This window comes from Rhyacophila brunnea, unplaced genomic scaffold (assembly GCF_057557595.1).
Source record: "Rhyacophila brunnea isolate RB1 unplaced genomic scaffold, BYU_Rbru_1.0 scaffold_14, whole genome shotgun sequence".
NCBI classification, from domain to species: Eukaryota; Metazoa; Arthropoda; class Insecta; order Trichoptera; family Rhyacophilidae; genus Rhyacophila; species Rhyacophila brunnea.
In genome coordinates this window covers 35,584,915-35,597,613 of record NW_028232796.1, presented here as the reverse complement: position 1 = coordinate 35,597,613, position 12,699 = coordinate 35,584,915, and the positions used below count along the sequence as shown (strand labels likewise).

Below are 12,699 nucleotides of genomic sequence, written 5' to 3'. Positions count from 1 at the left end.
GAAAAAAAAACAGCCATTTATATCGCATACACTCATTTTCCAAAAAATCATATTATCTATTATTTACTATATTATAATCATGACCTACATATCCTGAAGCGGGCCCCCAGGCAAAGATGTTTGGCGGGCCTCCCAACTTATCGCTAAGGTTAGGGGCCGTGTAATGTTCTACAATAGTGATCCCCAAATGGTATTCTGCAGAACTCCGGGGTTCCTTGTAAAATAAATGATATTCCGTTTATTTTTCGAGATTTTCAGCATTTTTAAATAAATCAACTTGAATTGTTGGCACTGGGTATCATATTATGAAGCACTGATTGTGACCCCTTTTATGATAGCCAAGTACCTAACATGCGGCCCTTCGCCATATTGGATAAAAAATAGTCGTTTTTATTATATTTTATATATTTTAAAAACAATTATAAAATAAAATTCTACATGTCCAATAGCTTACTAACTTAACTATTAGAGAAAATTTCAGGTGTTTTTATCTCACTTAACCGCTCCGCCGAGCCCCTTCTAACCCCGGCCCCCCAGGCTAAAGCCCTGTCAGCCCCCCCCCTTGTGGGGGCCATGATTATAATTATTGATGAAATGAGTTTTCGGACGGCTTTTTTTAAGCAATACTCCCGACTTTAATTTTGGACGGATTTTTAAGGTATCAAATAATAATGAATGATATTTTATTATTTTGTAAAAAAAATGCGACATTCAAAAAGTCTTTGATATCTATTTTATTTGACCCCCGTCAAAGAAACGTTGCTGAAATCAAATTCTACACAAATTAAATGACATTTCAATGGAAAAAGTATTTTATACAATTATCGTGTTTTATTTGTTTCATTCGCAATATTTTAAATTTCGAATACAGCAATTCCCGAAATTATTAATTTAAGAATGCAATGATATCAATTTGATTATAGGTCAGTAGGTACAAAAATATTATAATTTGATAATTTCTTCCACAAACCAATAATTCCTAAGTTTCATATGACTATAATAATATGTCATAGTACAGGGTTAGCGAACCTTTTTACGTACGCGTGCAAAAATTTCCCAAATAACATTTTTCGACTGTCTGGCGTGCCAAGCAGTTTTTATGACGACAAATAAAGGATTAAAAATCACAATTGAGTTATTGATATTCTATCTTTCACCGTATTTCTGGCAGAAGGCATATCTTTTATCCTCTGAATATTTATATATATATATATATAGAGACCGTGGAAGCATTTAAACCACTCTTCTTTCAAATTATGTATATCCTCCATCATTGAGTGGTTTGACATTTTAGAGATTATGTTTGAGGTAAAATAGCAAGCAGTTATTATATTATTTGAATGGCTGCCAATAATTAATTTCATAAGGTTTTGTTGATTGAATATTTTACAACGTTTTTATTAGGTCGTATTCTTGTTTGTTATTTATTCTTGCAATCGATTTTTAACCAACTTCCCGACTAACTAGACATTTGAAACTTTTTAGAATATATCAGAACACGATGCCAATGCATTTTTTTAAATACTTTTAGCCATCTTTAAGTAGAATTGAATTCATGTTCAATTCTGTTTTGTACAAAAAGTTATTTCGGAAGAAATCAGAACTAAACGTCCTAAACTATTATTGATTGCTTTGGGTCTGGGGTCCTAGCAGCTAAATTATTAATATATACGTGCGTCACTATGTAAATCAATATGAAATGTCAAAATGACATTTCAGTATTCTATATTTATTCAGTATTTCTATCAGCTAGTCAAGTCAAGTTTATATGATTCACCAGAAAATTTAAAAACGTTGTATATAAAAAATTCTTTTTATCTTGAAATTATTTATTTTTGATAGATCCAAGGACCAACCGACCTATGCAATTGTATATTTACATTAGACGTAATGATTATTCTCGAAAATGATTTGCCTGCAATTTTTTATACAATGCGATTTGTCAGTATGTATGCATGAATTTCGTCGTTTCCGTTTGCGCATCGACTGGTACCTAAACATAATATGAAAAACCAAAGAAAATGCACATGGTAATAATGTCATTATTATTGTTTAATATTACTTACATATTATATAAGTAAGTACCTACCTACTTAAGTATATATTTATTTGTAAAACTTTTTTACAAAAAAAAACATTTTTTAAATATACATATTTATTTATTTTAGAAATAGTATTACGGCATTACAGCGATTGGCCAATGCGCCATAATACATAATTTATACAAAATTATAAAAATTACTTAATTACAAAATAATAACCAGTATAACAAGAAAGTAGAAAAGACAGTATATGCTTATGTAGATATTAGAGTAAAATGATAAACACAATTATAAATCTAACCTATTTAACACGTCCACAAACATGACATAGTTAATAAAAAACAAATCGACCTTAATGGTGCCATCAAATAAGTTAATCGCACGATACACAGCATCATGAAACATCACATCTGTTCTGCGGCGAGGTATCATGAAGACCGTAGTGTTACGAGTGATATTGGTGGGAACATGAAAATTAATATTTGCCAGTAAATAGGGATTGTAAATGAACCCACGAAGAAGTAATATAAGTATAAAATAGTAATTTCTTTTCTCTTCATGAAACATTGGCGTGGCATGCAAAATCATCTCGCGTGCCATAGATTCGCCATCCCTGTCACAGTATAATAATTTTCTTTGTGTTCTGTAGCTATATTAAAAAAAGCAACTCTTTTGTTTCAAATCAAAGTCAACAGAAGTCTGTTGAAAGGTCAAACACAGACGTAATCGATTTTATCGTGTTCATTTACTGTTCCGTTTTTTCTTCTTCGCTCGTTTCTTATCTCATTTGTCTTCAATAACTTTCCCATAAATCTTCTTGACTCTAAATCAGTTTTCGTGATTCGATTATTTTCGCAAGACTGGTTAAAGGGGTCATAGCTAGAGATGTTTTCGATATTTTTTGATTAGTGGGCTATCAATATTTCTTTTTTTTATGTCATATTAAAAATATTGTTGCCAAAACTTTTCTTGGGTTCAAAATTCCGACGGCAAAAATCCCAAATGGTGAAATCTACTGGGATCCTAATACGAAAATAATATCTTCTTTCGACCATGTCCAATCCTAATAATATCATATAATATGGGCCTCCACAGAGTGGAAGTTTGTATTAACAGATTTTCTTTTTACGAGAAATGGATGTCAGCCACTTGCTCAACCTATTAGGTCCATACTCTGACTTATACACAAATTGAAACACAAGATGTATACTTGCCAGACCCAGGATTCTAACCTGCGACCTTCGACGCTACAGGCCGACGCTTAAACCGCGCGGCTATCGTGGGTGTATTTACAACGATATAACCCAAGCGACAATTTTATTTGACGCAATCGATTCTTGGTTCAATTGGTAGAATGCTTGCCTGCCAATAATATCTATCCAAGAGATTATTATTATGTTTTTTTGAGGATAAAATAATCAGAGAAATACAAACCAGAAATTTGACATACATCCTAAGAGATATCAATGGACCTTATCATTCAAAAGAACATCTCTCTCAAGTGAAACCCTGGTTGAAAAAGTCGTGTCCGGAAATGTGTACGTATGCAGTTGACCGTAGCATACTTCATCGTGAGTAGGGAATCTAATCCCGAGCCAAAATTCTGATCCCGGGATTTCAGGATTACAATTTGACAATACCGGGATTAGCATTTTTTTCATTGTTAATATAAAATTTTTATATTTACAAATAACATTGATAAAATCGGTCAAAAATAAATCTAATATAATTTATACTATTTAAGACATTTATTGTTAATATCGTATACGTTCAATCTTGGAAATACATAAGTTTATTGGAGTAAATAATATTGTAACATAAATAATAATGTGAATTTAATATGAGATTGCTGTTTCTGATAGTAAAGACTTAATGAATGGGTTAGCGAGATTCAAAATATTAAAGCAAATCATGGTGTACTTATGGCCTTTCCGCTTCATAAATCTAATTAGTCAGCCAAATATGAAACTGCCGTAAAACGTATGAGATCATGGTGGAATTACTTTGTTAATAGTGCAAAGCATTATTTTTTCCAATCTTTCTCATTTTTATTAATTTATGTGAAAAAATAAAATGAATCGGCATACACATGGGTATAAATCAAACTTCATTTAAACTCAGTTTATTTTTAATGTAGGTACTTAGTTATTTGTTATTAAAAGTATTTTTTCTGTTATATTTTCGTTTTTATTTTATTTTCCATAAAAATTGATAAAAAATCAATCCTGAAAGTTTCGGGATTATATTTATCAATTCCGGGATTCATAGATATCGAAAATAGAACGGGATCCCGGGATTGGAATCTCTAATCGTGAGCCGTTGTCATAGAAATATATTATTCTTCGTAATGAAGTGTTGTTCGTTGAAAATGTGACGTTTTGCTGCAGAAAGTAATGTTGCAATTAAATTAAATACGAATATTAAGAGATGTCTTTATTGATTTTCAATAGGTAATATTATGTTGAAACTACATAAATACATATTATATACCTATGTTTATTTTATTCTGTCTTTCCCTAGTATTCCGGTAGGGTATATTACGTATTTTTAAATGTTTTATTTAGACATGAATTTGATCTTAATACTATATACCTATACGGTTAATGGTCATATTATATGTCAGATACAACAGCTCGCGGTGAATCGTGACTTGGCGAACTGCACACGTACAATTTTCTGGACCCGTTGAGAAGTATCAACTTTCGGCTTTTTGGCTTTAGAGATTTCAGATATATGTTATAATAATTAATTGTTAGACTTCAAAAGTTAATTTTCTCTAAAAGAATCATTGTCTGTAAAACATGCATTATAATACACTGACTCTGATGTATAGATTTTAGTGTGTACCTAATTTAACTCTACAAAACCAACCATAATTATTTTAGTGTAAAACTATTAAGAAAGACAATTATAAAAATCTGGGGTAACATGATTTAATTTATTGAATTTGGTGTCTTCTTGGGTAGCTACTAATATTTTTTATGGATTTATAATAATAATTGTTGATTTGGGGTTTTTAATTTTTGTACTAGGTTGAATCTCTTGAGACGGGCCTGCTCACTAAACTGACATGCGTTGCGACCTCAGGCTTGTGTACTCTCTACTACTCTCAAGACTTCCTAGGCCTAATAAACTGCAGACGTTTCACGTCACATAATATTAGCGATTAAAGTTGTGATTATATTGAGATGCACGTCTCGTACTGTCACGCCGTCACGGCGACAAATTTAGTCTATTATGGTTTCGTCATTTTACAGAATATTTTAAACGATAAACACCTCGCTAAATTCAATGATGGAGAGTGCCAGCTCTAATGTATTAGTATTTTAATTATTATTCATTATTGGGAATGAAACAACTGGACGCCAACTAGACGATAAATTTTAATCAGTTTCCGTCTACTACTTAGAAGTTTTAATTCATTTTAGTCTTAACATAATGTTTTTTTATATCGGATTGAGAATTACCATGCCTAAGGCTTTATATAAAAATAAAAACTTTTTTTTCGTTGGAACTTAAACTTCTGCACGATTAAATCATTATTTACGTGTACATATTTAAATTCTCACCAACTATTAAATCATAATAAATAATAATGTAAATATAATTAATAATATTACATTTTTTTTTAAGTACGTATAACTACCTAAGGTCTATTTATTTTCAAATTGCGTGGCGTCCATTTGTCCCGGCACCAAATCGTCCTAGAGCCTCATTATTCATGCTACTTTCAATTAATTTCAACAGTTTCTATGTGTGCGTACGTTAAAATAACTTGCGATATTATTATCCATAGATAATATTATTTTGAACAGAATCCAACCTGCAGACCATAGATAATAGACAACATTCTTATAGAAAATACATAGTGCCAATCGCTAAAAACACGCGATTATGACATGAATCCAAAATATGTAGAAATGTAGAAGATGATAAAAAACATTCATTCAGTCATGCAGGTATCGAAGCAGCGCAGTACAGAGGTTTCGGTAGATTTTTCTAAATGAAAATGTTCGTTTAAACTGTTTAAAGGTTCAAAATGTGCTACCAGATGGTAACACCAGTCTGATAACATTTTTAACACCACGAAAACGACATTATTCAATTTTTCCCGTAGCGGCAGCTTACTGTGACGTCACGTGATAGTACGCGACGTGCATCTCAATATAATCACAACTTTAGTATACGCATTCAATATCGGAAGTAATCAGTTATCAATTACTATCGTTATCAATAATTACCAGTACCGAAATCTAATTCGATATTATCTCTCATCCTTATTAGCAATATTGACGGTATCGCCTACCGCAGTAGCTGACTCATCAAAATAATATTGCCTTGTAATACACAGTGAGTTTTGAAACAACTGATCGATAGAATGTTTTAAAGAAAACTGTCCAATTCTGAATGATCTATAGTTATGTCTAAAATTTCTTACAATAATTAATTAAAAATCGTTCCATAAAAATAAATAACAAATCACTCTAGGAAAATAATTGTTTTAAGTAAATAAAATGGGTCTAGGACGATTCGGCGCCGGGACAATTGGGCCCCGCGCAATCGAATTAATTTCGAAAATAAATAGATATTCGTGAATTATAATATTATTATGTGTGTACTTTTAAAATAAGTATATATTTAATATTATTATTTATATTTAAATTATTAAATATTATTATTTTTTAATACTAGGTGAGAATTTAAATATAGTCAAGTAAATGATAATTTAATTGTGCACATGTTTATGTTCCAACAAGAAGAGAGTTCTTTTATTTTTGTATAATGCCTCAAGCCTGATAATTCTCAATCCGCAATAAAAAACAATATGTTAAGAGCAAAATAAATTAAAACCACTAAGTAGTAAATAAAAACTGTTTAAAATTCCTCGTCTACTTGGTGTCATTAATATAATAATGGCGATTAATTAATACAGTTAAAATTGTAAATTATCAAAAAAAAATCTCAAATTGCAAGCTTCGTATTTTTCCGCTAGGTTCTCTGCTGGCTGCCTCTCCCCCTTAAGGCGAATTCTTTGCCTCAATTTACGATCAAATGTGACTTCAACGCCATCTAAAGGCATCTACAGGCATCTACCATGAATTTCTAAAAATGTATTACTAAAAACTTTCGTCGATCGCCACCAGATGGCAATAAAATATAAAATAAAATATTGTGTGTCGCCACATATTAAAAATCATAAGTTTGATAAAAATGCATTTAAATTTATTATATATTTACTTACCTATGTAAAAATATTTACAATTAATATTTCCCCATAAAATATTTACAATTCTAACATGTCGATTTGATTTAAAGTGTTTATGATTTTTACATTTTGTTTACCGTAGTTATTTTTACAGTGGCAATACAAGGTATCCTGTCCAGCCAATGAACCAGATTTTTTTACGTTGTCAATACGAATTAATATAAATATTTTTCTACAGTAAAATTCATTTATAGTAGTAAATGAACATTTAAGTACAAATGTTTATAAGATTGAGTTTAATCTTGTACAATTGACAATTACATCGAATTTCTAGTATAGGTGGAATAAAAGAATGATATGAAATGAATAGCAAAACAAATGCCATTCGAATTATTATTAAACAAAATAAGGAATATACAGTTGTACTTGGTTATTACTAGGAAGGTTGGACCGGCTGAATTTGCTCGTTATAAGCGGTACTCGTTATATCAGAGAATAGGTATTTTTATTGTCGGCGAAAACAACAATTAGACACTTAACTAGTGTCATAAACGTAATCTGTCCCCGGCGGCATCCTGTCCGATCGGATTTTATTGCTTAGGGTCGAAATGTCTTTAAACGATCAACACATTACCAGTATTTTAGCTCGGTATATCCGATAAGTATCTCGTTATAACAGTGAATAAAAATGTATGGAGAAAATCATATACAAAATGTCAACGACTGTTTCCTCATTACATCCGAGATCTCGCTATGTCCGAGATTGTAATAACCGAGTTCGACTGTAGTTATAATTATGACAATGTCGATATTATATAGACATCCCAATTCATTTCGTTTCAACCATGTCCGATCCTAATGTACTATATATGCTACCAGGTCACACTGCAGATGAATATTACCTACTCTATAAACTTAGGGAAGGTAAAGAAAACAACTTGTCATAGGAATGGTCAATTTTAATAGAACATTACACAATAAAAACAATACAAAAACATTATAAATAGGATAATTAAATATATTTACACTTAAAATTAGTTAAAATTATGAAATAAAACCCTAAATATCTACTTTAAAATTGCTTTGAACTGCATCCTATACTGTGTGATACAGCTCAAAGCAAAATTTTGTGCACACGTATATATTGCATTTTATGCAAATATACCTGGTGCGGGACTTGCATCCAGGGTATCTGCACACGGATGCTGAATGGTGGCCAACGCTGTCCAAACGTACCTCAGCGATCGGTTGGGGGAAAACCGTTCTCCTGCGAGCTGGTGGCTCTGTGTCTACCTGCGATGTCGACATGTTTCTTGGCCGACCTCGTGCTGGCAGTGTTAAAATGTTGGCTACCCGATCTTCATACCGAATCATAGCTTTCGCTAATCTGATTCAGTACGACAACAGTCCCATAATATCCTTTCGGGGTACATTTTCTAGTTTACAATTCCGCATATACATTAGCCAACAGTTTACTACCGCCAAGTCCACAAAGTGGTTAAAAACCCTCACAGGCCATTTGCATGTCTTCATCGCAGTCCTGTAATAAGCAATTACCCGATCGCAAAGATCAATGCCACCCATCGACATATTGTAGTGCTTTACAATGGCCGGCTGAGTGGCACTGATCTTCCTCATTACTTCCTTCGATCATCGCATGCAGGTACCAACAGGAGTACTGCCGACAGCAGTGTAAAATAATAACACGGATTTATTATCTTTCCACTTGACTACACAGACTTTGTCATCCTACCGAACCTTCTCATCCCAATCTCCCCTCTGCATTGCCTTATCGTTTTTTTAATTTCTTAATCACATCGCCGATTCTATTACTTCTGACAGTTCCAGTTAAGAATATTTTGTCTTGAAGTAACGAATCGGCGAGCTTCAAACTAGTGAAAAACGATCAGTATAGACAATGCAGGAGGATTGGGGAGAGTCCGGCAGAGTAACTTGACCACACTTGCGCCCAGACCGAACTGCTTCATATCTCCATCTGATACCGTTCCCTTCCCTACATATATGTGAAAATCTATCACTAATCCATCTCTGGCCGCGAGAACAAAATTTTTAAGGCCTACAGGATTTGGCTTGTTAAGTACAAATTGCCTGTGTCTACAGCGGCCAGTGAACGGCATCATTTGCTCGTCGATGGAGTTATGAGCAGGTCTGGGCAAAGTATGGCATTTTTTTAGAACCTCACTTAAAAAGGGACTAATCTTCCAAAGTTTATCTGTGCAGCCCATGCGGTCAGCAGTGTTATCTGCAAAATGAAAGTGATTCCGCAGTTCGAAGTACCCGTCTCTGGGCATTGCTTGATTAATGATTGGAATGCTTAGATCATAAACACCAGTACATTCGAGTCTGCGGAAACCTTAATGTACCCATCATAATTTGGATGACGGTGAATACGAATTTCGAATTCGTATTCACCGACCACAAGTCCCTTTTTTGTGCTGAATATAAATTTGTCTGCTCAGCTATTTTTTCGAAGAGAGCGAGGTTGAAGTATTCGAAAAAGGAGCTGCGTACATTGTCAGCAACATGCCCTCTCGCCAACAAATCTTCCTCCAATTCCGGACCAGCATTCGGCATACTGAAACAATAGGAAAAAATATTATTACATAATCCATATTTCCTCATTAATTCAAGTATTTAGCAGTAAAAATACAAATAATGATGGGCAATAATATGTTTTGATTGAAGTTTACTATTCAAACCATCAACTCCTCATTCGAGACAATCGCTACATCATGTGTACAAGATGTAATGAATTCTTGTTTTTATGCCAAAGCATGAATGAATCTAATGTATGACTGGATGGTATATAAAACCAATAAATATATTATTAAGAAAATTGTAAACCTACCATTTTGTGAGCCAGGGAAGAACCCTGGATTGTGATGTCGAAGGTTGTAAATGTCGAATGTAAATGTCGTCGCTGTTGTCGGACTCGTAACCGTCGCCGACTTCGCAGTCACTGTCGTCCAATATTTCGTCGAGTTCATCAGTATTAAAAGATTTATCTATATGTAAACAAAAAAACATATCCTCATTATATTCATATACTCGTGTTAAACTTATCACTGTAGATAACGTTTTCAATTTACGATTATGTTGTATTAAAAACACGGACACGTGTTTGAAAGCACATAAAATATTTGATTTTCTACAATCATATTATGCGAATGAAAGAAATTCACTATCTATTAGATAATTTACAAAACGTACAAGATAGGCTCGATGACATTTGTCATAAACATAACCTCAAACTGACGTAAAGTATTTATAATTTTACGAAAACGATGAGTATACGCCTAAAATAATATATATTGATGATAAATGCATGATGGTGATTGAAAATACAGTATATGTAACTCTTTTAAATAATTTTTGAATGTTTGTTTGACAATCAAAACTGCGTGACATAGTTTGTCATTTTGATGTACGATAATAATATTATTTATTATACACTGAAAAGTTTACTTACTTGACAAAAATGTTACTGATGAGAAGTATCTTATCTATGCTGATGAGTCGATTCCTTCCTGTTTTCAAACAATATAATAATGGCAAAAAAATAAAGAAGAATTGTTATAAACCCGATATTCGATGTCTGTGTATTCGATCGAGAGCACGAATGCTACCATATGTTAAAATGCGAGATTTGTTTATTTTGTTGATTATTTTTATCATAAATAATGATAAAAAACAGTTTTAATTTAAGCAAATACTAATTGCAAATAATTCGCAGTTTCAAATTTTGAATATAGGCAGGTTCCTACGTATATTAAGTAAATATTGTAATTTTAATTATTAAGTTATTTTTATTCATATGGCAATTTCGCGTCGAAGTTTTACCACAAACTGATCCTAGCGAAAATGAAGCAGAAAAATGTTATTTTGTCTTGTCTATGTGTGAGTTTCATTTTCAATGTCATGTTGTTGCATGTGTGTGTATTTTGTATATGTGTATTGTTTCGAAATAGTTCCACGGTGGCAGCACCGGACAGCTAAACATCGGTTGAATTTGGGCAATTATTATTGTTTCGATTTCTATCGATTCGTTAATATACAAAAATACAAGATTAAATTCAAATTACTGCCGTAAAAATTAATAAATAGTATTTTTAATAGAAACGCTAAGCGTTTTTCGCGATAAAATGCGTCTAAGCCGAGGTTTTTCGATTTTAATTGCGTGCTTTCTAACCTCTAAATCGATGTTTTTTAAATTTGAAAAACAAGATATAAGGATATAATAAATTCCAATTTTCGTTTAGCGTTTCCCTGGGTAATAGATTTACGTACATTTTTATCGTAATTTTGATAATAAATCTTATGTCATTCATTCTTACCACCCGATAGAAATGTACCGAATTTGACACGTATTTTTGGTATATAGAACTCCATGATACTTCTTAATTTTTTATTTTATTTTTCTCATTACTTTTGAATATATATTTACCGATTAATAAACTTTTCTAGCTATTTTTCGATAACAACTTTACCTAGAGACATCACCTTAAGAGACTCAACCTACAATGACTTCGCCAGGAAAATTCAGTAGCTCACAGGACTCTGAAACACCAGGGCATAAAACAGAACATAATATTATACGTAAGCATATGGGAGACAGAGAGATGACACATGAGAACTGCCACATGGTAACATTATTTGCTATTTTTAAATAAACTTAAATGGAACATTACAAACAAGTGAATACATTTTTTTTGACATCAATAAAATCATTATAAAACAATCGTTTGAGAAGAAGACAGTTTGTTTAATAGTCACATAAAACACAAAAGATGTTTTCTATAATATTCTAAAATGAAATAAGTATGTTTTAATAATAACCTACCTTTAACTTGTGATTGTTTTCGTTTTTAATTCACATGTAATGATTTCTTTTATTGTGTTAACTGTCAATTATTCTGAGTGGAAAACATTATTGTGAATAAAATAAAACACAATACATAACATTATGTGTTGTGTAACAAACGTCAAGTGTTCAATCAATGTGTGTTACCAAAAATCCAAAAATTACGACCGTGGAAAGATGAATATTTTAATGCTGTGCATATAACGCGGAAAAACCACAAAAGAAACTAATGGATAAGGAACAGGAACACAAAACTAATGGGGACTGGCTTACCCTACTGTGTGTGGTATTATAACAGGCAACGTATCTTGAGTGTGGAAAAATATCGGATAATCTTAAACACGTATGAGAATATGTTATTTTCAATAGTTACGTCTATATGATGATAATATGCATTAAAGTTTTTTACGTAAACGTAACGTGCATTAAGTATCGTCGGCATGCTTTGTTATATTTGGGTTTAATGGCTTCACAGCCATAAAAGGTATTCAAAATATTGGTCCACAGCGATGGCTTTTACATTTCTATTTATTAATCAGTACTATGATAAGGAAGCAGACAATAGATCG

The 12,699-nt window shown here is 32.2% G+C and overlaps 1 long non-coding RNA gene across 1 annotated transcript; it reads right to left on the bottom strand.

The window, feature by feature from the left end:
• Window positions 1–8,190: 8,190 nt before the first annotated feature.
• Window positions 8,191–10,875, bottom strand: LOC147075913 (uncharacterized). Its single transcript, XR_015069935.1, has 3 exons — window positions 10,739–10,875; window positions 10,118–10,274; window positions 8,191–9,844 (listed from the first exon to the last, which is right to left on the bottom strand). It is a non-coding gene; the product is annotated as an uncharacterized LOC147075913 (long non-coding RNA).
• Window positions 10,876–12,699: the final 1,824 nt, after the last annotated feature.